The sequence below is a fragment of the Phalangium opilio genome, unplaced genomic scaffold, assembly GCF_054372755.1.
Source record: "Phalangium opilio isolate 3A_F unplaced genomic scaffold, DU_Popi_V2 ptg000009l_1, whole genome shotgun sequence".
Taxonomy (NCBI): domain Eukaryota; kingdom Metazoa; phylum Arthropoda; class Arachnida; order Opiliones; family Phalangiidae; genus Phalangium; species Phalangium opilio.
The window spans coordinates 12,573,394-12,600,521 of record NW_028324146.1 but is presented as its reverse complement, the minus strand read 5'-3'; the positions used below and the strand labels follow the sequence as shown (position 1 = coordinate 12,600,521).

Below are 27,128 nucleotides of genomic sequence, written 5' to 3'. Positions count from 1 at the left end.
GGACATCCCCGTATCTCTAGTAGACACAGAGTTATGGGCCTGCAAAGTATAGTCTAATGCATTTCCTATGGAGGGGTTGTTTGTTTACGTTTAGCTTAATTACTCGGCCCCTGTTTTTCGTAGCCAAAAGTTTTTAGAAGGGTTAGATGGGGGACAAATTGGACAATAACATACTCAAAGGACATCCCCGTATCTTCAGTAGAAGCAGAGTTACGAGCCTGCAAAGTATAGTCTAATGCATTTCCTATGGAGGGGTTGTTTCTATACGTTTTTTTTAAGTACTCGGCCCCTGTTTGTCGTAGCCCAAAGTTTTTAGTATGTTTAGATGGGGGACAAATTGGACTATAACATATCCTAAGGACATCCCCGTATCTCTAGTAGACACAGAGTTATGGGCCTGCAAAGTATAGTCTAATGCATTTCCTATGGAGGGGTTGTTTGTTTACTTTTAGCTTAATTACTCGGCCCCTGTTTGTCGTAGCCCAAAGTTTTTAGTATGGTTAGATGGGGGACAAATTGGACAATAACATACTTAAAGGACATCCCCGTATCTCCAGTAGAAGCAGAGTTACGAGCCTGCAAAGTATAGTCTAATGCATTTCCTATGGAGGGGTTGTTTCTATACGTTTTGCTTAAGTACTCGGCCCCTGTTTGTCGTAGCCCAAAGTTTTTAGTATGGTTAGAAGGGGGACAAATTGGACTATAACATATCCTAAGGACATCCCCGTATCTCTAGTAGACACAGAGTTATGGGCCTGCAAAGTATAGTCTAATGCATTTCCTATGGAGGGGTTGTTTGTTTACTTTTAGCTTAATTACTCGGCCCCTGTTTGTCGTAGCCCAAAGTTTTTAGTATGGTTAGATGGGGGACATATTGGACAATAACATACTCAAAGGACATCCCCGTATCTCCAGTAGAAACAGAGTTACGAGCCTGCAAATTATAGTCTAATGCATTTCCTAGGGAGGGGGTTTGTTTCGTTACGTTTTGCTTAAGTTCTCGGCCCCTGTTTGTCGTAGCCCAAAGTTTTTAGTATGGTTAGAAGGGGGACAATTTGGACTATAACATATCCTAAAGACATCCCCGTATCTCTAGTAGACACAGAGGTATGGGCCTGCAAAGTATAGTCTAATGCATTTCCTAAGGAGGGGTTGTTTGTTTACGTTTAGCTTAATTACTCGGCCCCTGTTTGTCGTAGCTCAATGTTTTTAGTATGGTTAGATGGGGGACAAATTGAACTAGAACATACTCAAAGGACATCCCCGTATCTCCAGTAGAAACAGAGTTACGAGCCTGCAAAGTTTATTTTCAAAAATCAAAAGTAACCTTCTCACAATAAGTGAGACAAAAAATAAGTTGACGACGATATTGAGGTAGCCTCAAGTTTAAAGTATCCTTGTATGGGGAGCAAAGAGTACTATAACATATCCAAAGGAGATCCCAGTATCTCTTGTAGAACAAGAGTTATGAGCCTCCAAAGTTTAGTGCAAAAATCATAAGTAACATAATAAAAATAAGTGAGACGATACCAAAGTTGACGAACATTTTGCTTAATATCTCGGCCCCTGTTTGTCGTAGCTCAATGTTTTTAGTATGGTTAGATGGGGGACAAATTGGACAATAACATACTCAAAGGACATCCCCGTATCTCCAGTAGAAGCAGAGTTACGAGCCTGCAAAATATAGTCTAATGCATTTCCTATGGAGGGGTTGTTTCTATACGTTTTGCTTAAGTACTCGGCCCCTGTTTGTCGTAGCCCAAAGTTTTTAGTATGGTTAGATGGGGGACAAATTGGACTATAACATATCCTAAGGACATCCCCGTATCTCTAGTAGACACAGAGTTATGGGCCTGCAAAGTATAGTCTAATGCATTTCCTATGGAGGGGTTGTTTGTTTACTTTTAGCTTAATTACTCGGCCCCTGTTTGTCGTAGCCCAAAGTTTTTAGTATGGTTAGATGGGGGACAAATTGGACAATAACATACTTAAAGGACATCCCCGTATCTCCAGTAGAAGCAGAGTTACGAGCCTGCAAAGTATAGTCTAATGCATTTCCTATGGAGGGGTTGTTTCTATACGTTTTGCTTAAGTACTCGGCCCCTGTTTGTCGTAGCCCAAAGTTTTTAGTATGGTTAGAAGGGGGACAAATTGGACTATAACATATCCTAAGGACATCCCCGTATCTCTAGTAGACACAGAGTTATGGGCCTGCAAAGTATAGTCTAATGCATTTCCTATGGAGGGGTTGTTTGTTTACTTTTAGCTTAATTACTCGGCCCCTGTTTGTCGTAGCCCAAAGTTTTTAGTATGGTTAGATGGGGGACATATTGGACAATAACATACTCAAAGGACATCCCCGTATCTCCAGTAGAAACAGAGTTACGAGCCTGCAAATTATAGTCTAATGCATTTCCTAGGGAGGGGGTTTGTTTCGTTACGTTTTGCTTAAGTTCTCGGCCCCTGTTTGTCGTAGCCCAAAGTTTTTAGTATGGTTAGAAGGGGGACAATTTGGACTATAACATATCCTAAGGACATCCCCGTATCTCTAGTAGACACAGAGTTATGGGCCTGCAAAGTATAGTCTAATGCATTTCCTATGGAGGGGTTGTTTGTTTACGTTTAGCTTAATTACTCGGCCCCTGTTTGTCGTAGCTCAATGTTTTTAGTATGGTTAGATGGGGGACAAATTGAACTAGAACATACTCAAAGGACATCCCCGTATCTCCAGTAGAAACAGAGTTACGAGCCTGCAAAGTTTATTTTCAAAAATCAAAAGTAACCTTCTCACAATAAGTGAGACAAAAAATAAGTTGACGACGATATTGAGTTAGCCTCAAGTTTAAAGTATCCTTGTATGGGGAGCAAAGAGTACTATAACATATCTAAAGGAGATCCCAGTAACTCTTGTAGAACAAGAGTTATGAGCCTCCAAAGTTTAGTGCAAAAATCATAAGTAACATAATAAAAATAAGTGAGACGATACCAAAGTTGACGAACATTTTGCTTAATATCTCGGCCCCTGTTTGTCGTAGCTCAATGTTTTTAGTATGGTTAGATGGGGGACAAATTGGACAATAACATACTCAAAGGACATCCCCGTATCTCCAGTAGAAGCAGAGTTACGAGCCTGCAAAATATAGTCTAATGCATTTCCTATGGAGGGGTTGTTTCTATACGTTTTGCTTAAGTACTCGGCCCCTGTTTGTCGTAGCCCAAAGTTTTTAGTATGGTTAGATGGGGGACAAATTGGACTATAACATATCCTAAGGACATCCCCGTATCTCTAGTAGACACAGAGTTATGGGCCTCCAAAGTATAGTCTAATGCATTTCCTATGGAGGGGTTGTTTGTTTACTTTTAGCTTAATTACTCGGCCCCTGTTTGTCGTAGCCCAAAGTTTTTAGTATGGTTAGATGGGGGACAAATTGGACAATAACATACTTAAAGGACATCCCCGTATCTCCAGTAGAAGCAGAGTTACGAGCCTGCAAAGTATAGTCTAATGCATTTCCTATGGAGGGGTTGTTTCTATACGTTTTGCTTAAGTACTCGGCCCCTGTTTGTCGTAGCCCAAAGTTTTTAGTATGGTTAGAAGGGGGACAAATTGGACTATAACATATCCTAAGGACATCCCCGTATCTCTAGTAGACACAGAGTTATGGGCCTGCAAAGTATAGTCTAATGCATTTCCTATGGAGGGGTTGTTTGTTTACTTTTAGCTTAATTACTCGGCCCCTGTTTGTCGTAGCCCAAAGTTTTTAGTATGGTTAGATGGGGGACATATTGGACAATAACATACTCAAAGGACATCCCCGTATCTCCAGTAGAAACAGAGTTACGAGCCTGCAAATTATAGTCTAATGCATTTCCTAGGGAGGGGGTTTGTTTCGTTACGTTTTGCTTAAGTTCTCGGCCCCTGTTTGTCGTAGCCCAAAGTTTTTAGTATGGTTAGAAGGGGGACAATTTGGACTATAACATATCCTAAGGACATCCCCGTATCTCTAGTAGACACAGAGTTATGGGCCTGCAAAGTATAGTCTAATGCATTTCCTATGGAGGGGTTGTTTGTTTACGTTTAGCTTAATTACTCGGCCCCTGTTTGTCGTAGCTCAATGTTTTTAGTATGGTTAGATGGGGGACAAATTGAACTAGAACATACTCAAAGGACATCCCCGTATCTCCAGTAGAAACAGAGTTACGAGCCTGCAAAGTTTATTTTCAAAAATCAAAAGTAACCTTCTCACAATAAGTGAGACAAAAAATAAGTTGACGACGATATTGAGGTAGCCTCAAGTTTAAAGTATCCTTGTATGGGGAGCAAAGAGTACTATAACATATCCAAAGGAGATCCCAGTAACTCTTGTAGAACAAGAGTTATGAGCCTCCAAAGTTTAGTGCAAAAATCATAAGTAACATAATAAAAATAAGTGAGACGATACCAAAGTTGACGAACATTTTGCTTAATATCTCGGCCCCTGTTTGTCGTAGCTCAATGTTTTTAGTATGGTTAGATGGGGGACAAATTGGACAATAACATACTCAAAGGACATCCCCGTATCTCCAGTAGAAGCAGAGTTACGAGCCTGCAAAATATAGTCTAATGCATTTCCTATGGAGGGGTTGTTTCTATACGTTTTGCTTAAGTACTCGGCCCCTGTTTGTCGTAGCCCAAAGTTTTTAGTATGGTTAGATGGGGGACAAATTGGACTATAACATATCCTAAGGACATCCCCGTATCTCTAGTAGACACAGAGTTATGGGCCTCCAAAGTATAGTCTAATGCATTTCCTATGGAGGGGTTGTTTGTTTACTTTTAGCTTAATTACTCGGCCCCTGTTTGTCGTAGCCCAAAGTTTTTAGTATGGTTAGATGGGGGACAAATTGGACAATAACATACTTAAAGGACATCCCCGTATCTCCAGTAGAAGCAGAGTTACGAGCCTGCAAAGTATAGTCTAATGCATTTCCTATGGAGGGGTTGTTTCTATACGTTTTGCTTAAGTACTCGGCCCCTGTTTGTCGTAGCCCAAAGTTTTTAGTATGGTTAGAAGGGGGACAAATTGGACTATAACATATCCTAAGGACATACCCGTATCTCTAGTAGACACAGAGTTATGGGCCTGCAAAGTATAGTCTAATGCATTTCCTATGGAGGGGTTGTTTGTTTACTTTTAGCTTAATTACTCGGCCCCTGTTTGTCGTAGCCCAAAGTTTTTAGTAGGGTTAGATGGGGGACATATTGGACAATAACATACTCAAAGGACATCCCCGTATCTCCAGTAGAAGCAGAGTTACGAGCCTGCAAAGTATAGTCTAATGCATTTCCTAGGGAGGGGGTTTATTTCGTTACGTTTTGCTTAAGTTCTCGGCCCCTGTTTGTCGTAGCCCAAAGTTTTTAGTATGGTTAGATGGGGGACAAATTGGACTATAACATATCCTAAGGACATCCCCGTATCTCTAGTAGACACAGAGTTATGGGCCTGCAAAGTATAGTCTAATGCATTTCCTATGGAGGGGTTGTTTGTTTACTTTTAGCTTAATTACTCGGCCCCTGTTTGTCGTAGCCCAAAGTTTTTAGTATGGTTAGATGGGGGACAAATTGGACAATAACATACTTAAAGGACATCCCCGTATCTCCAGTAGAAGCAGAGTTACGAGCCTGCAAAGTATAGTCTAATGCATTTCCTATGGAGGGGTTGTTTCTATACGTTTTGCTTAAGTACTCGGCCCCTGTTTGTCGTAGCCCAAAGTTTTTAGTATGGTTAGATGGGGGACAAATTGGACTATAACATATCCTAAGGACATCCCCGTATCTCTAGTAGACACAGAGTTATGGGCCTGCAAAGTATAGTCTAATGCATTTCCTATGGAGGGGTTGTTTGCTTACGTTTAGCTTAATTACTCAACCCCTGTTTGTCGTAGCTCAATGTTTTTAAAATGGTTAGATGGGGGACAAATTGGACTAAAACATACTCAAAGGACATCCCCGTATCTCAGTAGAAACAGAGTTTCGAGCCTACAAAGTATAGTCTAATGCATTTCCTATGGAGGGGTTGTTTGTTTACGTTTAGCTTAATTACTCAACCCCTGTTTGTCGTAGCCCAAAGTTTTTAGTATGGTTAGATGGGGGATAATTTGGACTATAACATATCCTAAGGACATCCCCGTATCTCTAGTAGACACAGAGTTATGGGCCTGCAAAGTATAGTCTAATGCATTTCCTATGGACGGGTTGTTTGTTTACTTTTAGCTTAATTACTCGGCCCCTGTTTGTCGTAGCCCAAAGTTTTTAGTATGGTTAGATGGGGGACATATTGGACAATAACATACTCAAAGGACATCCCCGTATCTCCAGTAGAAACAGAGTTACGAGCCTGCAAATTATAGTCTAATGCATTTCCTAGGGAGGAGGTTTGTATCGTTACGTTTTGCTTAAGTTCTCGGCCCCTGTTTGTCGTAGCCCAAAGTTTTTAGTATGGTTAGAAGGGGGACAATTTGGACTATAACATATCCTAAGGACATCCCCGTATCTCTAGTAGACACAGAGTTATGGGCCTGCAAAGTATAGTCTAATGCATTTCCTATGGAGGGGTTGTTTGTTTACGTTTAGCTTAATTACTCGGCCCCTGTTTGTCGTAGCTCAATGTTTTTAGTATGGTTAGATGGGGGACAAATTGAACTAGAACATACTCAAAGGACATCCCCGTATCTCCAGTAGAAACAGAGTTACGAGCCTGCAAAGTTTATTTTCAAAAATCAAAAGTAACCTTCTCACAATAAGTGAGACAAAAAATAAGTTGACGACGATATTGAGGTAGCCTCAAGTTTAAAGTATCCTTGTATGGGGAGCAAAGAGTACTATAACATATCCAAAGGAGATCCCAGTAACTCTTGTAGAACAAGAGTTATGAGCCTCCAAAGTTTAGTGCAAAAATCATAAGTAACATAATAAAAATAAGTGAGACGATACCAAAGTTGACGAACATTTTGCTTAATATCTCGGCCCCTGTTTGTCGTAGCCCAAAGTTTTTAGTATGGTTAGATGGGGGACAAATTGGACTATAACATATCCTAAGGACATCCCCGTATCTCTAGTAGACACAGAGTTATGGGCCTGCAAAGTATAGTCTAATGCATTTCCTATGGAGGGGTTGTTTGTTTACTTTTAGCTTAATTACTCGGCCCCTGTTTGTCGTAGCCCAAAGTTTTTAGTATGGTTAGATGGGGGACAAATTGGACAATAACATACTTAAAGGACATCCCCGTATCTCCAGTAGAAGCAGAGTTACGAGCCTGCAAAGTATAGTCTAATGCATTTCCTATGGAGGGGTTGTTTCTATACGTTTTGCTTAAGTACTCGGCCCCTGTTTGTCGTAGCCCAAAGTTTTTAGTATGGTTAGATGGGGGACAAATTGGACTATAACATATCCTAAGGACATCCCCGTATCTCTAGTAGACACAGAGTTATGGGCCTGCAAAGTATAGTCTAATGCATTTCCTATGGAGGGGTTGTTTGCTTACGTTTAGCTTAATTACTCAACCCCTGTTTGTCGTAGCTCAATGTTTTTAAAATGGTTAGATGGGGGACAAATTGGACTAAAACATACTCAAAGGACATCCCCGTATCTCAGTAGAAACAGAGTTACGAGCCTACAAAGTATAGTCTAATGCATTTCCTATGGAGGGGTTGTTTGTTTACGTTTAGCTTAATTACTCAACCCCTGTTTGTCGTAGCCCAAAGTTTTTAGTATGGTTAGATGGGGGATAATTTGGACTATAACATATCCTAAGGACATCCCCGTATCTCTAGTAGACACAGAGTTATGGGCCTGCAAAGTATAGTCTAATGCATTTCCTATGGACGGGTTGTTTGTTTACTTTTAGCTTAATTACTCGGCCCCTGTTTGTCGTAGCCCAAAGTTTTTAGTATGGTTAGATGGGGGACATATTGGACAATAACATACTCAAAGGACATCCCCGTATCTCCAGTAGAAACAGAGTTACGAGCCTGCAAATTATAGTCTAATGCATTTCCTAGGGAGGGGGTTTGTTTCGTTACGTTTTGCTTAAGTTCTCGGCCCCTGTTTGTCGTAGCCCAAAGTTTTTAGTATGGTTAGAAGGGGGACAATTTGGACTATAACATATCATAAGGACATCCCCGTATCTCTAGTAGACACAGAGTTATGGGCCTGCAAAGTATAGTCTAATGCATTTCCTATGGAGGGGTTGTTTGTTTACGTTTAGCTTAATTACTCGGCCCCTGTTTGTCGTAGCTCAATGTTTTTAGTATGGTTAGATGGGGGACAAATTGAACTACAACATACTCAAAGGACATCCCCGTATCTCCAGTAGAAACAGCGTTACGAGCCTGCAAAGTTTATTTTCAAAAATCAAAAGTAACCTTCTCACAATAAGTGAGACAAAAAATAAGTTGACGACGATATTGAGGTAGCCTCAAGTTTAAAGTATCCTTGTATGGGGAGCAAAGAGTACTATAACATATCCAAAGGAGATCCCAGTATCTCTTGTAGAACAAGAGTTATGAGCCTCCAAAGTTTAGTGCAAAAATCATAAGTAACATAATAAAAATAAGTGAGACGATACCAAAGTTGACGAACATTTTGCTTAATATCTCGGCCCCTGTTTGTCGTAGCTCAATGTTTTTAAAATGGTTAGATGGGGGACAAATTGGACTAAAACATACTCAAAGGACATCCCCGTATCTCAGTAGAAACAGAGTTACGAGCCTGCAAAGTATAGTCTAATGCATTTCCTATGGAGGGGTTGTTTGTTTACGTTTAGCTTATTTACTCGGCCCCTGTTTTTCGTAGCCCAAAGTTTTTAGTATAGTTAGATGGGGGACAATTTGGACTATAACATATCCTAAGGACATCCTCGTATCTCCAGAAGAAACAGAGTTACGAGCCTGCAAAGTATAGTCTAATGCATTTCCTATGGAGGGGTTGTTTGTTTACGTTTAGCTTATTTACTCGGCCCCTGTTTTTCGTAGCCCAAAGTTTTTAGTATAGTTAGATGGGGGACAATTTGGACTACAACATACTCAAAGGACATCCCCGTATCTCCAGTAGAAGCAGAGTTACGAGCCTGCAAAGTATAGTCTAATGCATTTTCTATGGAGGGGTTTGTTTGTTCACGTATTGCTTAATTACTTGACCCTGTTCCTTCGATTAAAAATAATAACATATCTTTAGTGTAGCGGTTATCGCATCCGCCTCACTCCCGGAAGGCCACAGGTTCGAAACCGCGAAGTTTTTTTTTTTTATAATTATCCGAACATTTGTGTCAAGGTCACATTATTTACATCTCCGTATCTCTGGTAGAACCAGAGTTACGAGCCTCCAGAATTTAGTCTAATGTATTTCCTATGGAGGGGTTTGTTTGTTTACGATTAGCTTAATTACTCGACTACTGTTTGTCGTAGCCCTAATTCTTAGTATGGCTAGGTGGGGGACAAATTGGTCTATAACATACTCAAAGGACATCCCCGTATCTCCAGTAGAAACAGAGTTACGAGCCAGCAAAGTTTATTTTCAAAAATCAAAAGTAACCTTCTAACAATAAGTGAGACAAAAAATAAGTTGACGACGATATTCAGGTAGCCTCAAGTTTAAAGTATCCTTGTATGGGGAGCAAAGATTACTATAACATAACCAAAGGAGATCCCAGTATCTCTTGTAGAACAAGAGTTATGAGCCTCAAAAGTATAGTGCAAAAATCATAAGTAACATAATAAAAATAAGTGAGACGATACCAAAGTTGACGAACATTTTGCTTAATATCTCGGCCCCTGTTTGTCGTAGCCCAAAGTTTTTAGTATGGTTAGATGGGGGACAAATTGGACTATAACATATCCTAAGGACATCCCCGTATCTCTAGTAGACACAGAGTTATGGGCCTGCAAAGTATAGTCTAATGCATTTCCTATGGAGGGGTTGTTTGTTTACTTTTAGCTTAATTACTCGGCCCCTGTTTGTCGTAGCCCAAAGTTTTTAGTATGGTTAGATGGGGGACAAATTGGACAATAACATACTTAAAGGACATCCCCGTATCTCCAGTAGAAGCAGAGTTACGAGCCTGCAAAGTATAGTCTAATGCATTTCCTATGGAGGGGTTGTTTCTATACGTTTTGCTTAAGTACTCGGCCCCTGTTTGTCGTAGCCCAAAGTTTTTAGTATGGTTAGATGGGGGACAAATTGGACTATAACATATCCTAAGGACATCCCCGTATCTCTAGTAGACACAGAGTTATGGGCCTGCAAAGTATAGTCTAATGCATTTCCTATGGAGGGGTTGTTTGCTTACGTTTAGCTTAATTACTCAACCCCTGTTTGTCGTAGCTCAATGTTTTTAAAATGGTTAGATGGGGGACAAATTGGACTAAAACATACTCAAAGGACATCCCCGTATCTCAGTAGAAACAGAGTTACGAGCCTACAAAGTATAGTCTAATGCATTTCCTATGGAGGGGTTGTTTGTTTACGTTTAGCTTAATTACTCAACCCCTGTTTGTCGTAGCCCAAAGTTTTTAGTATGGTTAGATGGGGGATAATTTGGACTATAACATATCCTAAGGACATCCCCGTATCTCTAGTAGACACAGAGTTATGGGCCTGCAAAGTATAGTCTAATGCATTTCCTATGGACGGGTTGTTTGTTTACTTTTAGCTTAATTACTCGGCCCCTGTTTGTCGTAGCCCAAAGTTTTTAGTATGGTTAGATGGGGGACATATTGGACAATAACATACTCAAAGGACATCCCCGTATCTCCAGTAGAAACAGAGTTACGAGCCTGCAAATTATAGTCTAATGCATTTCCTAGGGAGGGGGTTTGTTTCGTTACGTTTTGCTTAAGTTCTCGGCCCCTGTTTGTCGTAGCCCAAAGTTTTTAGTATGGTTAGAAGGGGGACAATTTGGACTATAACATATCATAAGGACATCCCCGTATCTCTAGTAGACACAGAGTTATGGGCCTGCAAAGTATAGTCTAATGCATTTCCTATGGAGGGGTTGTTTGTTTACGTTTAGCTTAATTACTCGGCCCCTGTTTGTCGTAGCTCAATGTTTTTAGTATGGTTAGATGGGGGACAAATTGAACTACAACATACTCAAAGGACATCCCCGTATCTCCAGTAGAAACAGCGTTACGAGCCTGCAAAGTTTATTTTCAAAAATCAAAAGTAACCTTCTCACAATAAGTGAGACAAAAAATAAGTTGACGACGATATTGAGGTAGCCTCAAGTTTAAAGTATCCTTGTATGGGGAGCAAAGAGTACTATAACATATCCAAAGGAGATCCCAGTATCTCTTGTAGAACAAGAGTTATGAGCCTCCAAAGTTTAGTGCAAAAATCATAAGTAACATAATAAAAATAAGTGAGACGATACCAAAGTTGACGAACATTTTGCTTAATATCTCGGCCCCTGTTTGTCGTAGCTCAATGTTTTTAAAATGGTTAGATGGGGGACAAATTGGACTAAAACATACTCAAAGGACATCCCCGTATCTCAGTAGAAACAGAGTTACGAGCCTGCAAAGTATAGTCTAATGCATTTCCTATGGAGGGGTTGTTTGTTTACGTTTAGCTTATTTACTCGGCCCCTGTTTTTCGTAGCCCAAAGTTTTTAGTATAGTTAGATGGGGGACAATTTGGACTATAACATATCCTAAGGACATCCTCGTATCTCCAGAAGAAACAGAGTTACGAGCCTGCAAAGTATAGTCTAATGCATTTCCTATGGAGGGGTTGTTTGTTTACGTTTAGCTTATTTACTCGGCCCCTGTTTTTCGTAGCCCAAAGTTTTTAGTATAGTTAGATGGGGGACAATTTGGACTACAACATACTCAAAGGACATCCCCGTATCTCCAGTAGAAGCAGAGTTACGAGCCTGCAAAGTATAGTCTAATGCATTTTCTATGGAGGGGTTTGTTTGTTCACGTATTGCTTAATTACTTGACCCTGTTCCTTCGATTAAAAATAATAACATATCTTTAGTGTAGCGGTTATCGCATCCGCCTCACTCCCGGAAGGCCACAGGTTCGAAACCGCGAAGTTTTTTTTTTTTATAATTATCCGAACATTTGTGTCAAGGTCACATTATTTACATCTCCGTATCTCTGGTAGAACCAGAGTTACGAGCCTCCAGAATTTAGTCTAATGTATTTCCTATGGAGGGGTTTGTTTGTTTACGATTAGCTTAATTACTCGACTACTGTTTGTCGTAGCCCTAATTCTTAGTATGGCTAGGTGGGGGACAAATTGGTCTATAACATACTCAAAGGACATCCCCGTATCTCCAGTAGAAACAGAGTTACGAGCCAGCAAAGTTTATTTTCAAAAATCAAAAGTAACCTTCTAACAATAAGTGAGACAAAAAATAAGTTGACGACGATATTCAGGTAGCCTCAAGTTTAAAGTATCCTTGTATGGGGAGCAAAGATTACTATAACATAACCAAAGGAGATCCCAGTATCTCTTGTAGAACAAGAGTTATGAGCCTCAAAAGTATAGTGCAAAAATCATAAGTAACATAATAAAAATAAGTGAGACGATACCAAAGTTGACGAACATTTTGCTTAATATCTCGGCCCCTGTTTGTCGTAGCTCAATGTTTTTAGTATGGTAAGATGGGGGACAAATTGGACTAAAACATACTCAAAGTTAAGCAGCGTCGAGCGCAGTCAGTACTTGGGAGGGCGACCACTTAGGAACACTGCGTTCCGTTAGCTTTTTCACTTTTTTTTCCTCTTTTAAATTCCAATAGATATGAAAAAAGAAAACATATTTTCTTTTTGTTATTGTTTGAAAAACATGAAAGTTAATTTGTCTCACTTAATTTAAATTCGAATTATTATCTAGCACTCTCGGCAACGGCCATATCACGCTGAGAACACCGGTTCTCCTCCGATCGCCGACGTTAGCAGCGTCGAGCGCAGTCAGTACTTGGGAATTCTGCGTGCCGTTTGCTTTTTTCACTTTTGTTTCCTCTTTCAAATTCCACCAGATATGAAAAAAGCAAACATATCTTCTTTTTGTTATTGTTTTATAAAGATGAAAGTTATTAAATTCAAATTATTAACTAGCACTCTCGGCAACGGCCATATCACGCTGAATACACCGATTCTCGTCCGATAACCGAAGTTAAGCAGCGTCGAGCGCAGTCATTACTTGGGAGGGAGACCACTTAGGAACACTGCGTGCCTTTGGCTTTTTCACTTTTTTTTCCTCTTTTAAATTTTAATAGTTATGAAAAAAGCAAACACGTTTTCTTTTTGTTATTGTTTTAAAATGATGAAGGTTAATTTGTCTCACTTAATTTAAATTCGAATTATTAACTAGCACTCTCGGCAACGGCCATATCACGCTGAAAACACCGGTTCACGTCCGATCACCGAAGTAAAGCAGCGTCGAGCGCATACAGTACTTGGGAATACTGCGTGCCGTTTGCTTTCTCACTTTTGTTTCCTCTTTTAAATTCCACCAGATATGAAAAAAGCAAACATATCTTCTTTTTGTTATTGTTTTATAAAGAAGAAAGTTAATTAAATTCAAATTATTAACTAGCATTCTCGGCAACGGCCATATCACGCTGAATACACCGGTTCTCGTCCGATAACCGAAGTTAAGCAGCGTCGAGCGCAGTCGTTACTTGGGAGGGAGACCACTTAGGAACACTGCGTGCCGTTGGCTTTTTCACTTTTTTTTCCTCTTTTAAATTTTAATAGATATGTAAAAAGCAAACAGGTTTTCTTTTTGTTATTGTTTTAAAATGATGAACGTTAATTTGTCTCACTTAATTTAAATTCGAATTATTAACTAGCACTCTCGGCAACGGCCATATCACGCTGAAAACACCGGTTCACGTCCGATCACCGAAGTTAAGCAGCGTCGAGCGCATACAGTACTTGGGAATACTGCGTGCCGTTGGCTTTTTCACTTTTGTTTCCTCTTTCAAATTCCACCAGATATGAAAAAGGCAAACATATTTTCTTTTTGTTATTGTTTGAAAAACATGAAGGTTAATTTGTCTCACTTAATTTAAATTCGAATTATTATCTAGCACTCTCGGCAACGGCCATATCACGCTGAGAACACCGGTTCTCCTCCGATCGCCGACGTTAGCAGCGTCGAGCGCAGTCAGTACTTGGGAATTCTGCGTGCCGTTTGCTTTTTTCACTTTTGTTTCCTCTTTCAAATTCCACCAGATATGAAAAAAGCAAACATATCTTCTTTTTGTTATTGTTTTATAAAGATGAAAGTTATTAAATTCAAATTATTAACTAGCACTCTCGGCAACGGCCATATCACGCTGAATACACCGATTCTCGTCCGATAACCGAAGTTAAGCAGCGTCGAGCGCAGTCATTACTTGGGAGGGAGACCACTTAGGAACACTGCGTGCCTTTGGCTTTTTCACTTTTTTTTCCTCTTTTAAATTTTAATAGTTATGAAAAAAGCAAACACGTTTTCTTTTTGTTATTGTTTTAAAATGATGAAGGTTAATTTGTCTCACTTAATTTAAATTCGAATTATTAACTAGCACTCTCGGCAACGGCCATATCACGCTGAAAACACCGGTTCACGTCCGATCACCGAAGTAAAGCAGCGTCGAGCGCATACAGTACTTGGGAATACTGCGTGCCGTTTGCTTTCTCACTTTTGTTTCCTCTTTTAAATTCCACCAGATATGAAAAAAGCAAACATATCTTCTTTTTGTTATTGTTTTATAAAGAAGAAAGTTAATTAAATTCAAATTATTAACTAGCATTCTCGGCAACGGCCATATCACGCTGAATACACCGGTTCTCGTCCGATAACCGAAGTTAAGCAGCGTCGAGCGCAGTCGTTACTTGGGAGGGAGACCACTTAGGAACACTGCGTGCCGTTGGCTTTTTCACTTTTTTTTCCTCTTTTAAATTTTAATAGATATGTAAAAAGCAAACAGGTTTTCTTTTTGTTATTGTTTTAAAATGATGAACGTTAATTTGTCTCACTTAATTTAAATTCGAATTATTAACTAGCACTCTCGGCAACGGCCATATCACGCTGAAAACACCGGTTCACGTCCGATCACCGAAGTTAAGCAGCGTCGAGCGCATACAGTACTTGGGAATACTGCGTGCCGTTGGCTTTTTCACTTTTGTTTCCTCTTTCAAATTCCACCAGATATGAAAAAGGCAAACATATCTTCTTTTTGTTATTGTTTTATAAAGGTGAAAGTTAATTAAATTCAAATTATTAACTAGCACTCTCGGCAACGGCCATATCACGCTGAATACACCGGTTCTCGTCCGATAACCGAAGTTAAGCAGCGTCGAGCGCAGTCACTACTTGGGAGGGAGACCACTTAGGAAAACTGCGTGCCGTTGGCTTTTTCACTTTTTTTTCCTCTTTTAAATTTTAATAGATATGAAAAAAGCAAACATGTTTTCTTTTTGTTATTGTTTTAAAATGATGAAGGTTAATTTGTCTCACTTAATTTAAATTCGAATTATTAACTAGCACTCTCGGCAACGGCCATATCACGCTGAAAACACCGGTTCACGTCCGATCACCGAAGTAAAGCAGCGTCGAGCGCTACAGTACTTGGGAATACTGCGTGCCGTTTGCTTTCTCACTTTTGTTTCCTCTTTTAAATTCCACCAGATATGAAAAAAGCAAACATATCTTCTTTTTGTTATTGTTTTATAAAGAAGAAAGTTAATTAAATTCAAATTATTAACTAGCATTCTCGGCAACGGCCATATCACGCTGAATACACCGGTTCTCGTCCGATAACCGAAGTTAAGCAGCGTCGAGCGCATACAGTACTTGGGAATACTGCGTGCCGTTGGCTTTTTCACTTTTGTTTCCTCTTTCAAATTCCACCAGATATGAAAAAGGCAAACATATCTTCTTTTTGTTATTGTTTTATAAAGGTGAAAGTTAATTAAATTCAAATTATTAACTAGCACTCTCGGCAACGGCCATATCACGCTGAATACACCGGTTCTCGTCCGATAACCGAAGTTAAGCAGCGTCGAGCGCAGTCACTACTTGGGAGGGAGACCACTTAGGAAAACTGCGTGCCGTTGGCTTTTTCACTTTTTTTTCCTCTTTTAAATTTTAATAGATATGAAAAAAGCAAACTTGTTTTCTTTTTGTTATTGTTTTAAAATGATGAAGGTTATATTGTCTCACTTAATTTAAATTCGAATTATTAACTAGCACTCTCGGCAACGGCCATATCACGCTGAAAACACCGGTTCACGTCCGATCACCGAAGTAAAGCAGCGTCGAGCGCATACAGTACTTGGGAATACTGCGTGCCGTTTGCTTTCTCACTTTTGTTTCCTCTTTTAAATTCCACCAGATATGAAAAAAGCAAACATATCTTCTTTTTGTTATTGTTTTATAAAGAAGAAAGTTAATTAAATTCAAATTATTAACTAGCATTCTCGGCAACGGCCATATCACGCTGAATACACCGGTTCTCGTCCGATAACCGAAGTTAAGCAGCGTCGAGCGCAGTCATTACTTGGGAGGGAGACCACTTAGGAACACTGCGTGCCGTTGGCTTTTTCACTTTTTTTTCCTCTTTTAAATTTTAATAGATATGTAAAAAGCAAACAGGTTTTCTTTTTGTTATTGTTTTAAAATGATGAAGGTTAATTTGTCTCACTTAATTTAAATTCGAATTATTAACTAGCACTCTCGGCAACGGCCATATCACGCTGAAAACACCGGTTCACGTCCGATCACCGAAGTAAAGCAGCGTCGAGCGCATACAGTACTTGGGAATACTGCGTGCCGTTTGCTTTCTCACTTTTGTTTCCTCTTTTAAATTCCACCAGATATGAAAAAAGCAAACATATATTCTTTTTGTTATTGTTTTATAAAGAAGAAAGTTAATTAAATTCAAATTATTAACTAGCATTCTCGGCAACGGCCATATCACGCTGAATACACCGGTTCTCGTCCGATAACCGAAGTTAAGCAGCGTCGAGCGCATACAGTACTTGGGAATACTGCGTGCCGTTGGCTTTTTCACTTTTGTTTCCTCTTTCAAATTCCACCAGATATGAAAAAGGCAAACATATCTTCTTTTTGTTATTGTTTTATAAAGGTGAAAGTTAATTAAATTCAAATTATTAACTAGCACTCTCGGCAACGGCCATATCACGCTGAAAACACCGGTTCACGTCCGATCACCGAAGTAAAGCAGCGTCGAGCGCATACAGTACTTGGGAATACTGCGTGCCGTTTGCTTTCTCACTTTTGTTTCCTCTTTTAAATTCCACCAGATATGAAAAAAGCAAACATATCTTCTTTTTGTTATTGTTTTATAAAGAAGAAAGTTAATTAAATTCAAATTATTAACTAGCATTCTCGGCAACGGCCATATCACGCTGAATACACCGGTTCTCGTCCGATAACCGAAGTTAAGCAGCGTCGAGCGCATACAGTACTTGGGAATACTGCGTGCCGTTGGCTTTTTCACTTTTGTTTCCTCTTTCAAATTCCACCAGATATGAAAAAGGCAAACATATCTTCTTTTTGTTATTGTTTTATAAAGGTGAAAGTTAATTAAATTCAAATTATTAACTAGCACTCTCGGCAACGGCCATATCACGCTGAATACACCGGTTCTCGTCCGATAACCGAAGTTAAGCAGCGTCGAGCGCAGTCACTACTTGGGAGGGAGACCACTTAGGAAAACTGCGTGCCGTTGGCTTTTTCACTTTTTTTTCCTCTTTTAAATTTTAATAGATATGAAAAAAGCAAACTTGTTTTCTTTTTGTTATTGTTTTAAAATGATGAAGGTTAATTTGTCTCACTTAATTTAAATTCGAATTATTAACTAGCACTCTCGGCAACGGCCATATCACGCTGAAAACACCGGTTCACGTCCGATCACCGAAGTAAAGCAGCGTCGAGCGCATACAGTACTTGGGAATACTGCGTGCCGTTTGCTTTCTCACTTTTGTTTCCTCTTTTAAATTCCACCAGATATGAAAAAAGCAAACATATCTTCTTTTTGTTATTGTTTTATAAAGAAGAAAGTTAATTAAATTCAAATTATTAACTAGCATTCTCGGCAACGGCCATATCACGCTGAATACACCGGTTCTCGTCCGATAACCGAAGTTAAGCAGCGTCGAGCGCAGTCATTACTTGGGAGGGAGACCACTTAGGAACACTGCGTGCCGTTGGCTTTTTCACTTTTTTTTCCTCTTTTAAATTTTAATAGATATGTAAAAAGCAAACAGGTTTTCTTTTTGTTATTGTTTTAAAATGATGAAGGTTAATTTGTCTCACTTAATTTAAATTCGAATTATTAACTAGCACTCTCGGCAACGGCCATATCACGCTGAAAACACCGGTTCACGTCCGATCACCGAAGTAAAGCAGCGTCGAGCGCATACAGTACTTGGGAATACTGCGTGCCGTTTGCTTTCTCACTTTTGTTTCCTCTTTTAAATTCCACCAGATATGAAAAAAGCAAACATATCTTCTTTTTGTTATTGTTTTATAAAGAAGAAAGTTAATTAAATTCAAATTATTAACTAGCATTCTCGGCAACGGCCATATCACGCTGAATACACCGGTTCTCGTCCGATAACCGAAGTTAAGCAGCGTCGAGCGCATACAGTACTTGGGAATACTGCGTGCCGTTGGCTTTTTCACTTTTGTTTCCTCTTTCAAATTCCACCAGATATGAAAAAGGCAAACATATCTTCTTTTTGTTATTGTTTTATAAAGGTGAAAGTTAATTAAATTCAAATTATTAACTAGCACTCTCGGCAACGGCCATATCACGCTGAATACACCGGTTCTCGTCCGATAACCGAAGTTAAGCAGCGTCGAGCGCAGTCACTACTTGGGAGGGAGACCACTTAGGAAAACTGCGTGCCGTTGGCTTTTTCACTTTTTTTTCCTCTTTTAAATTTTAATAGATATGAAAAAAGCAAACATGTTTTCTTTTTGTTATTGTTTTAAAATGATGAAGGTTAATTTGTCTCACTTAATTTAAATTCGAATTATTAACTAGCACTCTCGGCAACGGCCATATCACGCTGAAAACACCGGTTCACGTCCGATCACCGAAGTAAAGCAGCGTCGAGCGCATACAGTACTTGGGAATACTGCGTGCCGTTTGCTTTCTCACTTTTGTTTCCTCTTTTAAATTCCACCAGATATGAAAAAAGCAAACATATCTTCTTTTTGTTATTGTTTTATAAAGAAGAAAGTTAATTAAATTCAAATTATTAACTAGCATTCTCGGCAACGGCCATATCACGCTGAATACACCGGTTCTCGTCCGATAACCGAAGTTAAGCAGCGCCGAGCGCAGTCATTACTTGGGAGGGAGACCACTTAGGAACACTGCGTGCCGTTGGCTTTTTCACTTTTTTTTCCTCTTTTAAATTTTAATAGATATGTAAAAAGCAAACAGGTTTTCTTTTTGTTATTGTTTTAAAATGATGAAGGTTAATTTGTCTCACTTAATTTAAATTCGAATTATTAACTAGCACTCTCGGCAACGGCCATATCACGCTGAAAACACCGGTTCACGTCCGATCACCGAAGTTAAGCAGCGTCGAGCGCATACAGTACTTGGGAATACTGCGTGCCGTTGGCTTTTTCACTTTTGTTTCCTCTTTCAAATTCCACCAGATTTGAAAAAGGCAAACATATCTTCTTTTTGTTATTGTTTTATAAAGGTGAAAGTTAATTAAATTCAAATTATTAACTAGCACTCTCGGCAACGGCCATATCACGCTGAATACACCGGTTCTCGTCCGATAACCGAATTTAAGCAGCGTCGAGCGCAGTCACTACTTGGGAGGGAGACCACTTAGGAGAACTGCGTACCGTTGGCTTTTTCACTTTTTTTCCTCTTTTAAATTTTAATTGATATGTAAAAAGCAAACAGGTTTTCTTTTTGTTATTGTTTTAAAATGATGAAGGTTAATTTGTCTCACTTAATTTAAATTCGAATTATTAACTAGCACTCTCGGCAACGGCCATATCACGCTGAAAACACCGGTTCACGTCCGATCACCGAAGTTAAGCAGCGTCGAGCGCAGTCATTACTTGGGAGGGAGACCACTTAGGAACACTGCGTGCCGTTGGCTTTTTCACTTTTTTTCCTCTTTTAAATTTTAATTGATATGTAAAAAGCAAACAGGATTTCTTTTTGTTATTGTTTTAAAATGATGAAGGTTAATTTGTCTCACTTAATTTAAATTCGAATTATTAACTAGCACTCTCGGCAACGGCCATATCACGCTGAAAAGACCGGTTCACGTCCGATCACCGAAGTAAAGCAGCGTCGAGCGCATACAGTACTTGGGAATACTGCGTGCCGTTTGCTTTCTCACTTTTGTTTCCTCTTTTAAATTCCACCAGATATGAAAAAAGCAAACATATCTTCTTTTTGTTATTGTTTTATAAAGAAGAAAGTTAATTAAATTCAAATTATTAACTAGCATTCTCGGCAACGGCCATATCACGCTGAATACACCGGTTCTCGTCCGATAACCGAAGTTAAGCAGCGTCGAGCGCAATCAGTACTTGGGAGAGAGACCACTTAGGAACACTGCGTGCCGTTTTCTTTTTCACTTTTTTTTCCTCTTTTAAATTTTAATAGATATGAAAAAAGCAAACATGTTTTCTTTTTCTTATTGTTTTAAAATGATGAAGGTTAATTTGTCTCACTTAATTTAAATTCGAATTATTAACTAGCACTCTCGGCAACGGCCATATCACGCTGAGAACACCGGTTCTCGTCCGATCGCCGACGTTAGCAGCGTCGAGCGCAGTCAGTACTTGGGAATACTGCGTGCCGTTGGCTTTTTCACTTTTTTTTCCTCTTTTAAATTCCAATAGATATGAAAAAAGCAAACATATTTACTTTTTGTTATTGTTTTAAAAAGATGGTCAATTTGTCTCACTTAATTTAAATTCGAATTATTATCTAGCACTCTCGGCAACGGCCATATCACGCTGAAAACACCGGTTCTCGTCGGATCACCGAAGTTAAGCAGCGTCGAGCGCAGTCAGTACTTGGGAGGGAGACCACTTAGGAACACTGCGTGCCGTTGGCTTTTTCACTTTTTTTTCCTCTTTTAAATTCCAATAGATATGAAAAAAGCCAACATATTTTCTTTTTGTTATTGTTTTAAAAAGATGAAGGTTAATTTGTCTCACTTAATTTAAATTCGAATTATTAAATAGCACTCTCGGCAACGGCCATATCACGCTGAAAACACCGGTTCTCGTCCGATCACCGAAGTTAAGCAGCGTCGAGCGCAGTCAGTACTTGGAAACTTTGCGTGGCGTTGGCATTTTCACTTTTATTTCCTCTTTTAAATTCCATCAGATATGAAAAAAGCAAACATATCTTCTTTTTCTTATTGATTTATAAAGATGAAGGTTAATTAAATTCAAATTATTAAATAGCACTCTCGGCAACGGCCATAACACGCTGAATACACCAGTTCTCGTCCGATAACCGAAGTAGAGAAGCGTCGAGCGCAGTCAGTACTTGGGAGAGAGACCACTTAGGAACACTGCGTGCCGTTTTCTTTTTCACATTTTTTTCCTCTTTTAAATTTTAATAGATATGAAAAAAGCAAACATGTTTTCTTTTTCTTATTGTTTTAAAATGATGAAGGTTAATTTGTCTCACTTAATTTAAATTCGAATTATTAACTAGCACTCTCGGCAACGGCCATATCATGCTGAAAACACCGGTTCTCGTCCGATCACCGAAGTTGAGCAGCGTCGAGCGCATACAGTACTTGGGAGGGAGACCACTTAGGAACACTGCGTGCCGTTGGCTTTTTCACTTTTTTTCCTCTTTTAAATTCCAATAGATATGAAAAAAGCAAACATATCTTCTTTTTGTTATTGTTTTATAAAGATGAAGGTTAATTAAATTCAAATTATTAACTAGCACTCTCGGCAACGGCCATATCATGCTGAAAACACCGGTTCTCGTCCGATCACCGAAGTTGAGCAGCGTCGAGCGCATACAGTACTTGGGAGGGAGACCACTTAGGAACACTGCGTGCCGTTTTCTTTTTCACTTTTTTTTCCTCTTTTAAATTTTAATAGATATGAAAAAAGCAAACATGTTTTCTTTTTGTTATTGTTTTAAAATGATGAAGGTTAATTTGTCTCACTTAATTTAAATTCGAATTATTAACTAGCACTCTCGGCAACGGCCATATCACGCTGAGAACACCGGCTCTCGTCCGATCGCCGACGTTAGCAGCGTCGAGCGCAGTCAGTACTTGGGAATACTGCGTGCCGTTGGCTTTTTTTCTTTTTTTTCCTCTTTTAAATTCCAATAGATATGAAAAAAGCAAACATATTTACTTTTTGTTATTGTTTTAAAAAGATGGTCAATTTGTCTCACTTAATTTAAATTCGAATTATTATCTAGCACTCTCGGCAACGGCCATATCACGCTGAAAACACCGGTTCTCGTCGGATCACCGAAGTTAAGCAGCGTCCAGCGCAGTCAGTACTTGGGAGGGAGACCACTTAGGAACACTGCGTGCCGTTGGCTTTTTCACTTTTTTTTCCTCTTTTAAATTCCAATAGATATGAAAAAAGCCAACATATTTTCTTTTTGTTATTGTTTTAAAAAGATGAAGGTTAATTTGTCTCACTTAATTTAAATTCGAATTATTAAATAGCACTCTCGGCAACGGCCATATCACGCTGAAAACACCGGTTCTCGTCCGATCACCGAAGTTAAGCAGCGTCGAGCGCAGTCAGTACTTGGAAACTTTGCGTGGCGTTGGCATTTTCACTTTTATTTCCTCTTTTAAATTCCATCAGATATGAAAAAAGCAAACATATCTTCTTTTTCTTATTGATTTATAAAGATGAAGGTTAATTAAATTCAAATTATTAAATAGCACTCTCGGCAACGGCCATATCACGCTCAAAACACCGGTTCTCGTCCGATCACCGAAGTTAAGCAGCGTCGAGCGCAGTCAGTACTTGGGAGGGAGACCACTTAGGAACACTGCGTGCCGTTGGCTTTTTCACTTTTTTTTCCTCTTTTAAATTCCTATAGATATGAAAAAAGCAAACATATTTTCTTTTTGTTATTGTTTTAAAAAGATGAAGGTTAATTTGTCTCACTTAATTTAAATTCGAATTATTAAATAGCACTCTCGGCAACGGCCATATCACGCTGAAAACACCGGTTCTCGTCCGATCACCGAAGTTAAGCAGCGTCGAGCGCAGTCAGTACTTGGAAACTTTGCGTGGCGTTGGCATTTTCACTTTTATTTCCTCTTTTAAATTCCATCAGATATGAAAAAAGCAAACATATCTTCTTTTTCTTATTGATTTATAAAGATGAAGGTTAATTAAATTCAAATTATTAAATAGCACTCTCGGCAACGGCCATATCACGCTCAAAACACCGGTTCTCGTCCGATCACCGAAGTTAAGCAGCGTCGAGCGCAGTCAGTACTTGGGAGGGAGACCACTTAGGAACACTGCGTGCCGTTGGCTTTTTCACTTTTTTTTCCTCTTTTAAATTCCTATAGATATGAAAAAAGCAAACATATTTTCTTTTTGTTATTGTTTTAAAAAGATGAAGGTCAATTTGTCTCACTTAATTTAAATTCGAATTATTATCTAGCACTCTCGGCAACGGCCATATCACGCTGAAAACACCGGTTCTCGTCGGATCACTGAAGTTAAGCAGCGTCGAGCGCAGTCAGTACTTGGGAGGGAGACCACTTAGGAACACTGCGTGCCGTTGGCTTTTTCACTTTTTTTTCCTCTTTTAAATTCCAATAGATATGAAAAAAGCCAACATATTTTCTTTTTGTTATTGTTTTAAAAAGATGAAGGTTAATTTGTCTCACTTAATTTAAATTCGAATTATTAAATAGCACTCTCGGCAACGGCCATATCACGCTGAAAACACCGGTTCTCGTCCGATCACCGAAGTTAAGCAGCGTCGAGCGCAGTCAGTACTTGGAAACTTTGCGTGGCGTTGGCATTTTCACTTTTATTTCCTCTTTTAAATTCCATCAGATATGAAAAAAGCAAACATATCTTCTTTTTCTTATTGATTTATAAAGATGAAGGTTAATTAAATTCAAATTATTAAATAGCACTCTCGGCAACGGCCATATCACGCTGAAAACACCGTTTCTCGTCCGATCACCGAAGTTAAGCAGCGTCGAGCCCAGTCAGTACTTGGGAGGGAGACCACTTAGGAACACTGCGTGCCGTTGGCATTTTCAAATTTTTTTCCTCTTTTAAATTCCTATAGATATGAAAAAAGCAAACATATTTTCTTTTTGTTATTGTTTTAAAAATATGGTCAATTTGTCTTACTTAATTTAAATTCGAATTATTATCTAGCACTCTCGGCAACGGCCATATCGCGCTGAAAACACCGGTTCTCGTCGGATCACCGAAGTTAAGCAGCGTCGAGCGCAGTCAGTACTTGGGAGGGAGACCGCTTAGGAACACTGCGTGCCGTTGGCTTTTTCACTTTTTTTTCCTCTTTTAAATTCCAATAGATATGAAAAAAGCCAACATATTTTCTTTTTGTTATTGTTTTAAAAAGATGAAGGTTAATTTGTCTCACTTAATTTAAATTCGAATTATTAAATAGTACTCTCGGCAACGGCCATATCACGCTGAAAACACCGGTTCTCGTCCGATCACCGAAGTTAAGCAGCGTCGAGCGCAGTCAGTACTTGGAAACTTTGCGTGGCGTTGGCATTTTCACTTTTATTTCCTCTTTTAAATTCCATCAGATATGAAAAAAGCAAACATATCTTCTTTTTCTTATTGATTTATAAAGATGAAGGTTAATTAAATTCAAATTATTAAATAGCACTCTCGGCAACGGCCATATCACGCTGAAAACACCGTTTCTCGTCCGATCACCGAAGTTAAGCAGCGTCGAGCTCAGTCAGTACTTGGGAGGGAGACCACTTAGGAACACTGCGTGCCGTTGGCTTTTTCAAATTTTTTTCCTCTTTTAAATTCCTATAGATATGAAAAAAGCAAACATATTTTCTTTTTGTTATTGTTTTAAAAAGATGGTCAATTTGTCTCACTTAATTTAAATTCGAATTATTATCTAGCACTCTCGGCAACGGCCATATCGCGCTGAAAACACCGGTTCTCGTCGGATCACCGAAGTTAAGCAGCGTCGAGCGCAGTCAGTACTTGGGAGGGAGACCACTTAGGAACCCTGCGTGCCGTTGGCTTTTTCACTTTTTTTTCCTCTTTTAAATTCCAATAGATATGAAAAAAGCCAACATATTTTCTTTTTGTTATTGTTTTAAAAAGATGAAGGTTAATTTGTCTCACTTAATTTAAATACGAATTATTAAATAGTACTCTCGGCAACGGCCATATCACGCTGAAAACACCGGTTCTCGTCCGATCACCGAAGTTAAGCAGCGTCGAGCGCAGTCAGTACTTGGGAGGGAGACCACTTAGGAACACTGCGTGCCGTTGGCTTTTTCACTTTTTTTTTCCTCTTTTAAATTCCAATAGATATGAAAAAAGCCAACATATTTTCTTTTTGTTATTGTTTTAAAAAGATGAAGGTTAATTTGTCTCACTTAATTTAAATACGAATTATTAAATAGTACTCTCGGCAACGGCCATATCACGCTGAAAACACCGGTTCTCGTCCGATCACCGAAGTTAAGCAGCGTCGAGCGCAGTCAGTACTTGGAAACTTTGCGTGGCGTTGGCATTTTCACTTTTATTTCCTCTTTTAAATTCCATCAGATATGAAAAAAGCAAACATATCTTTTTCTTATTGATTTATAAAGATGAAGGTTAATTAAATTCAAATTATTAAATAGCACTCTCGGCAACTGCCATATCACGCTGAAAACACCGGTTCTCGTCCGATCACCGAAGTTAAGCAGCGTCGAGCGCAGTCAGTACTTGGAAACTCTGCGTGCCGTTGGCTTTTTCACTTTTATTTCCCCTTTTAAATTCCATGAGTTTTTTTTTGCTTGGAACATGCAAAGACCTTTATAATTATCCGAACATTTGTGTCAAGGTGACATTATTTACATCCCCGTATCTCTGGTAGAACCAGAGTGGCGAGCCTCCAGAATTTAGTCTAATGTATTTCCTATGGAGGGGTTTGTTTGTTTACGATTAGCTTAATTACTCGACTACTGTTTGTCGTAGCCCTAATTCTTAGTATGGCTAGATGGGGGACAAATTGGTGTATAACATACTCAAAGGACATCCCCGTATCTCCAGTAGAAACAGAGTTACGAGCCTGCAAAGTTTATTTTCAAAAACCAAAAGTAACCTTCTAACAATAAGTGAGACAAAAAATAAGTTGACGACGATATTGAGGTAGCCTCAAGTTTAAAGTATCCTTGTATGGGGAGCAAAGAGTACTATAACATATCCAAAGGAGATCCCAGTATCTCTTGTAGAACAAGAGATATGAGCCTCCAAAGTTTAGTGCAAAAATCATAAGTAACATAATAAAAATAAGTGAGACGATACCAAAGTTGACGAACATTTTGCTTAATATCTCGGCCCCTGTTTGTCGTAGCTCAATGTTTTTAGTATGGTTAGATGGGGGGCAAATTGGACTAAAACATACTCAAAGGACATCCCCGTATCTCCAGTAGAAACAGAGTTACGAGCCTGCAAATTATAGTCTAATGCATTTCCTATGGAGGGGTTGTTTGTTTACGTTTTGCTTAATTACTCGGCCCCTGTTTGTCGTAGCCCAAAGTTTTTAGTATGTTTAGATGAAGGACAATTTGGACTATAACATATCCTAAGGACATCCCCGTATCTCCAGTAGAAACAGAGTTACGAGCCTGCAAAGTATAGTCTAACTCATTTCCTATGGAGGGGGTTTGTTTCTTTACGTTTTGCTTAAGTACTCGGCCCCTGTTTGTCGTAGCCCAAAGTTTTTAGTATTGTTAGATGGGGGACAAATTGGACTATAACATATCCTAAGGACATCTCGGTATCTCTAGTAGACACAGAGTTATAGGCCTGCAAATTTATAGTCTAGTGCATTTTCTATGGAGGGGTTTGTTTTTTCACGTATTGCTTAATTACTTGACCTTGTTCTTT

The 27,128-nt window shown here is 39.1% G+C and overlaps 4 non-coding genes and 30 pseudogenes across 4 annotated transcripts; all 34 read left to right on the top strand.

Annotated features, from left to right (window-relative positions):
- Positions 1–13,112: 13,112 nt before the first annotated feature.
- On the top strand, positions 13,113–13,231 carry LOC149714851 (5S ribosomal RNA; annotated as a pseudogene).
- A 362-nt stretch (positions 13,232–13,593) lies between these two features.
- LOC149714850 (5S ribosomal RNA) lies at positions 13,594–13,712 on the top strand (annotated as a pseudogene).
- A 137-nt stretch (positions 13,713–13,849) lies between these two features.
- On the top strand, positions 13,850–13,952 carry LOC149714849 (5S ribosomal RNA; annotated as a pseudogene).
- A 361-nt stretch (positions 13,953–14,313) lies between these two features.
- LOC149714848 (5S ribosomal RNA) lies at positions 14,314–14,432 on the top strand (annotated as a pseudogene).
- Positions 14,433–14,794: 362 nt separating this feature from the next.
- On the top strand, positions 14,795–14,913 carry LOC149714847 (5S ribosomal RNA; annotated as a pseudogene).
- Positions 14,914–15,050: 137 nt separating this feature from the next.
- On the top strand, positions 15,051–15,153 carry LOC149714846 (5S ribosomal RNA; annotated as a pseudogene).
- Positions 15,154–15,275: 122 nt separating this feature from the next.
- Positions 15,276–15,394, top strand: LOC149714845 (5S ribosomal RNA; annotated as a pseudogene).
- Positions 15,395–15,755: 361 nt separating this feature from the next.
- Positions 15,756–15,858, top strand: LOC149714844 (5S ribosomal RNA; annotated as a pseudogene).
- Positions 15,859–15,980: 122 nt separating this feature from the next.
- Positions 15,981–16,099, top strand: LOC149714843 (5S ribosomal RNA; annotated as a pseudogene).
- A 362-nt stretch (positions 16,100–16,461) lies between these two features.
- LOC149714842 (5S ribosomal RNA) lies at positions 16,462–16,580 on the top strand (annotated as a pseudogene).
- A 362-nt stretch (positions 16,581–16,942) lies between these two features.
- Positions 16,943–17,045, top strand: LOC149714841 (5S ribosomal RNA; annotated as a pseudogene).
- A 347-nt stretch (positions 17,046–17,392) lies between these two features.
- On the top strand, positions 17,393–17,495 carry LOC149714840 (5S ribosomal RNA; annotated as a pseudogene).
- Positions 17,496–17,617: 122 nt separating this feature from the next.
- LOC149714839 (5S ribosomal RNA) lies at positions 17,618–17,736 on the top strand (annotated as a pseudogene).
- Positions 17,737–18,098: 362 nt separating this feature from the next.
- Positions 18,099–18,217, top strand: LOC149714838 (5S ribosomal RNA; annotated as a pseudogene).
- Positions 18,218–18,579: 362 nt separating this feature from the next.
- On the top strand, positions 18,580–18,682 carry LOC149714837 (5S ribosomal RNA; annotated as a pseudogene).
- A 122-nt stretch (positions 18,683–18,804) lies between these two features.
- On the top strand, positions 18,805–18,923 carry LOC149714836 (5S ribosomal RNA; annotated as a pseudogene).
- A 362-nt stretch (positions 18,924–19,285) lies between these two features.
- Positions 19,286–19,404, top strand: LOC149714835 (5S ribosomal RNA; annotated as a pseudogene).
- A 137-nt stretch (positions 19,405–19,541) lies between these two features.
- Positions 19,542–19,644, top strand: LOC149714834 (5S ribosomal RNA; annotated as a pseudogene).
- Positions 19,645–19,766: 122 nt separating this feature from the next.
- LOC149714833 (5S ribosomal RNA) lies at positions 19,767–19,885 on the top strand (annotated as a pseudogene).
- A 136-nt stretch (positions 19,886–20,021) lies between these two features.
- LOC149714832 (5S ribosomal RNA) lies at positions 20,022–20,140 on the top strand (annotated as a pseudogene).
- Positions 20,141–20,501: 361 nt separating this feature from the next.
- On the top strand, positions 20,502–20,620 carry LOC149714831 (5S ribosomal RNA; annotated as a pseudogene).
- A 373-nt stretch (positions 20,621–20,993) lies between these two features.
- Positions 20,994–21,112, top strand: LOC149714830 (5S ribosomal RNA). Its single transcript, XR_016373654.1, has one exon. It is a non-coding gene; the product is annotated as a 5S ribosomal RNA (ribosomal RNA).
- A 618-nt stretch (positions 21,113–21,730) lies between these two features.
- Positions 21,731–21,849, top strand: LOC149714829 (5S ribosomal RNA; annotated as a pseudogene).
- A 121-nt stretch (positions 21,850–21,970) lies between these two features.
- LOC149714828 (5S ribosomal RNA) lies at positions 21,971–22,089 on the top strand (annotated as a pseudogene).
- A 373-nt stretch (positions 22,090–22,462) lies between these two features.
- On the top strand, positions 22,463–22,581 carry LOC149714827 (5S ribosomal RNA; annotated as a pseudogene).
- Positions 22,582–22,943: 362 nt separating this feature from the next.
- LOC149714826 (5S ribosomal RNA) lies at positions 22,944–23,062 on the top strand (annotated as a pseudogene).
- Positions 23,063–23,424: 362 nt separating this feature from the next.
- On the top strand, positions 23,425–23,543 carry LOC149714825 (5S ribosomal RNA; annotated as a pseudogene).
- Positions 23,544–23,680: 137 nt separating this feature from the next.
- LOC149714824 (5S ribosomal RNA) lies at positions 23,681–23,799 on the top strand (annotated as a pseudogene).
- A 362-nt stretch (positions 23,800–24,161) lies between these two features.
- LOC149714823 (5S ribosomal RNA) lies at positions 24,162–24,280 on the top strand (annotated as a pseudogene).
- A 134-nt stretch (positions 24,281–24,414) lies between these two features.
- Positions 24,415–24,533, top strand: LOC149714822 (5S ribosomal RNA). Its single transcript, XR_016374112.1, has one exon. It is a non-coding gene; the product is annotated as a 5S ribosomal RNA (ribosomal RNA).
- A 362-nt stretch (positions 24,534–24,895) lies between these two features.
- On the top strand, positions 24,896–25,014 carry LOC149714821 (5S ribosomal RNA; annotated as a pseudogene).
- A 134-nt stretch (positions 25,015–25,148) lies between these two features.
- LOC149714820 (5S ribosomal RNA) lies at positions 25,149–25,267 on the top strand. Its single transcript, XR_016374211.1, has one exon. It is a non-coding gene; the product is annotated as a 5S ribosomal RNA (ribosomal RNA).
- A 137-nt stretch (positions 25,268–25,404) lies between these two features.
- Positions 25,405–25,523, top strand: LOC149714819 (5S ribosomal RNA). Its single transcript, XR_016372382.1, has one exon. It is a non-coding gene; the product is annotated as a 5S ribosomal RNA (ribosomal RNA).
- Positions 25,524–25,883: 360 nt separating this feature from the next.
- On the top strand, positions 25,884–25,986 carry LOC149714818 (5S ribosomal RNA; annotated as a pseudogene).
- The last annotated feature ends 1,142 nt before the right edge of the window (positions 25,987–27,128 follow it).